Source organism: Anomaloglossus baeobatrachus, unplaced genomic scaffold, assembly GCF_048569485.1.
Source record: "Anomaloglossus baeobatrachus isolate aAnoBae1 unplaced genomic scaffold, aAnoBae1.hap1 Scaffold_2363, whole genome shotgun sequence".
Lineage (NCBI taxonomy): Eukaryota > Metazoa > Chordata > Amphibia > Anura > Aromobatidae > Anomaloglossus > Anomaloglossus baeobatrachus.
The window spans coordinates 22,314-26,314 of record NW_027442030.1 but is presented as its reverse complement, the minus strand read 5'-3'; the positions used below and the strand labels follow the sequence as shown (position 1 = coordinate 26,314).

Genomic DNA, 4,001 nt, shown 5'->3' with positions numbered 1-4,001 from the left:
ACAGTCATAAGCAGCCAAAAGGGATCTATTCTATTCAATTGCAAATGATCTAGATAAGACTGAGAATAAGATACTGCACGGGACATAGCAGAGTTGGTCAAGTTGAGTGGAGATGAGTTTGCTATTTGGCACAGCTTTTTGCATCAATAAAGCAAGTAAAAGGTGTGAAAGATAAAAAAAAGGGTGAAAGTGTGAAAAGTGAATTGGCCAAATTGAGGTGCATATAAAGTTTTTGCTTTCTTTCAATTCACTAATGGGGCTCATTTGAATCAGGTGAATTGAGTTCTGCTTTTGGAAACTGGGTTAAGAAGGGGTGCACCGGTCCTGGAGGTACTGCAATACCAGGTCAATGCGTGGAGTGGACAGAGCAAGATTTTTTCCATCTCCTTGTTCTAAAAATCCATTTAATATATGGTCCCCAGAGAGGGGACGTATCAGATATTAAACTGATAAGAACAGATTTAATTTTTTTTTTTTTTTCTGTTTATCAGTAGGACTTCAAAATAACAAAGGTGATCGCCTCCCGTTGCCTGGGAACCGTCCAGGCACAAGAGGGCTATGTGTCACCAGAAGGCGCACACACTTCCTCAAGGCCGGCAGACGTGCAATCCCAGGCACCTTCCAGTACCGACCAAGGTAGCGTCCTCCGAAACTACACTTGATCTTAGCCAAAAGGCCGAGAAGCTATAACCCGAATTGGTTACGGCCTTGAGTGGCACCCTGGCCTATACCGGACACATCTTAGGGAGAGGGAGACAAACCCACGCCTACAGAAGACATTTTGTCACCCAAGCCAACCCTTGAAAAGGCTGTTTTGCAGAGCAAAAACAAGAAGAATGGTGCTTTTTGCAGCCGCCGCCCACTGCAATGAATCTGAATAACTCCTCCTTTTGGACACAAGCACCTCCCCTCCCCCTTGCAGTCTTTCCAATTCATGATACAAAAAGACGGACGGACAGGACAGGACAGGACAGGCTGCCTGACTTTCCGTCACTGCCACCCTTTGCCATCCTTGCCCGTAGAAAGCCCTTTCATCATCCCCAAACCCTAATCTTTTCCCTTCCCTTCCCAGATGCGTCTCACTCCCTTTCATTAGGAAGTGAGCGCAGCCTTTTCTCCGTTCTGCACATGCGCGACGTTAAACACAAATGCGCAGGCGTGCGTTCCATTACCCTCACTGCATTCCACTCCCATACAGGAAGTGGGCGCAGCTATTACTACGGTCGCACATAAAAGAACCCACGGCCACCACTGCACATAGCTGACTCCACCACAGGACACCCACTTCTACACCAACGCAGGTAAGACAGGATCGGCACCTCTATGCTCCCGTTACAATCAGGCTCAGTCACCATGTGATAACGCTCTCAACTCTTTAGTTGCAGGCTCCCCTTGCTTCACCTCCATTGGCTGTGCTGCCATTTCCTCTCCCACCTGGAAGGTATACTTTATTCCACTATTTTCCTGTTTCTCTCTTCCCCCTTTTCCCATAACCTACTTTTATCTGCATTTGTGGGGTATCTATATGCTATTTACATTTACATCATAGTTTTATTCATTAATATGGAAGGGAAGAGTGCCCATGAGAGTGTTGAACTGCGGAGAGCAAGAGATTAAGCTGCTCCGATTTGCCACCATTGATAAGCTGTTCTCAGTAGATACACATGCTATCCAAACAGCAGCATCCACCATTGCTTCAGCCCACCCATTCAGTGACAGCTCACCAAGTCAGCCATAGGAGTGGTGTAAGGAATTACATGTAGGCACTGACTCCACACCTTCACATCACAAGAAGGGGGTCTACAGGCTAGTGCAAGAATACGAGCAAGTCTTCAGCAAACATCCGCTAGACTTTTGAAGAATAAAAGGGGTCAAACACTACATCCCCACAAGTGCACACCCACCCATCAAAGAGAGATATAAGCCAAAACTACCTGCACATTACCAGTGTACCAAGGACATGTTGAGCAACATGAAGGAGGCTGGGGTTATCCGTGACAGTTGTAGCCTCTGGGCAGCTCCGTTGGTCCTGTTAAAGAAGAAGGACAGCACCACTCCCCTGTATAGAGGAATAGCTAGCTGCATTGAGAACTGCAAATTATTTTTCTACCCTTGATCTCACTAGTCGCTATTGGCAAGTGTCCGTTGCTGAGGCAGACCGGGAGAAGACCGCCTTTGCCACCCCGATGGGTCTCTGCGAGTTCAAAAGCATGCCCTTCGAGCTGTGCAATTTGCCAGGAACCTTCCAGAGGCTGATGGAATGCTGCTTGGGACACCGAAACTTTGAAACGGTACTGCTATACCTTTATGATGTTATTGTTTATTCTAAAGCAAACAAGATTTTAGGGTGTATAAAAAGGGAGATTAGATCCGGTGATCCCAACGTATTGTTACCCCTCTATAAATCACTTGTAAGGCCACATCTGGAATATGGGGTAAAGTCCTGAGCAGGTTGATAACCATTGGTTTGAGCATGGTAGGGTGTAGTGCGCATCTTCCTGCATCGGTAAAAGCTGCAGAAGTCCTTGAAGATTTCCGCTTCAAAGGCTGTGCCTTGATCTGTGAGGACTCTCTCTGAGTAGCCATGAGGTCTGCATAAGTGTGCTTGGAAGACCTTCGCTGCAGTATGGGCCATTAGATCTTTGACTTGTACCACAACCATAAATCTCGAGTAGTTGTCTACCATCGTAAGTGCATACGTGAGCTCGCCTCGATATTCTGCAACAAAACTCCCTTTTTCGATTTCAGTTTCAGCAAACACTCCTCTTCCTGTAGAAAATATTTATCATTACCTAAGACAGTCATTCTAATGCATGACAATATTAAGGCAATTTAGTTAAAACTTGTTTTAACTCACCTTTAAGGGGATTGATGTATTTCATGGTCAATCCAGGTTTGTCAGTGATGGCACTGACATAATGTATGGCGTCTTTTTCGGGCGTTATCCTTTGCCTTTTCATTGTGAAAATCCAGTTGCCTATATCAAAGCAAATTCTACTACTTGTAAAGTATGCAGAAAATGAAATGTAGAACATATAACATCAACTGCTTAGGAACGCATCATAGGTTAGTACTTAAAAGGATATTGTCATGTTCTAGTCATAATGCAAGCTGGACATTTTTCATGTTACCCTGTAATCGCCGGCCTGTTCTAATGCTCACAAGCTAAGATATAGGCTCAGCTGCTAAGGCTTCCCTCTGCCTTCTGAATGAAACTTGAATATGTCTGGGTCACTGTGTATATAGCAGGTGCTCAGAAAAAATAAGAGTCAATTCAATAAAAATAGCTCTGGCACACTATAGTGATCAATAACGTAAGAAAAGAACTCTTGGAATGCTGAAAATTCTTTATTTGTGCAAAAGGATAATTCATCCAACGTTTCGACCTTGTTTTTAGGTCTTTATCAAGGATAAAGTTATCTAAGATCATAAAGGGTTACAAAACCATATAAACACGTAATTAGTACATAGTACAACATAACAGTACAATATATTGCTACTTGAGAGTACAATGGGTCAAATGACTATGATGCACATACAAAAAATTTTTCCAAAGCCATAGTGAAAACATTTGTACTGAGGAAAGAAAATTTCCACATGACCTATCTGGAGAAACATTCTGGATCAAACAACCAAAAATAGTCAAGCAGGTAAATACACACCTATATGGATAACAGGATGATATGTGTTCAATTGTATAGCGTCATTGCCATTAAGGTACAAATGGAAAACTTGCAATCCTATATAGTGAAGGAAATGAACACATATCATATCAAAGAACACAGGAACATGGGTGTGAGAAAAACCTCAATGTTTATACTTTGTTCTTTATAATGGTGTGAACATGTATATGTCTCAGTACCTTATGCACTTGAGAATTCTAGTGAGTAGATCATGAAAGCCTATTTCAGAACTGGAATCAGTAAATAATTGTAGGTGGAATCTAAATGAAAAGATGGTACAAGTGTTATCATGACACGTGGGCTATAACACAATGGACC

At 43.0% G+C, this 4,001-nt stretch overlaps 1 pseudogene; it reads right to left on the bottom strand.

The window, feature by feature from the left end:
* Nucleotides 1-308: 308 nt before the first annotated feature.
* Nucleotides 309-517, bottom strand: LOC142261662 (U2 spliceosomal RNA; annotated as a pseudogene).
* Between the last annotated feature and the right edge of the window lie 3,484 nt (nucleotides 518-4,001).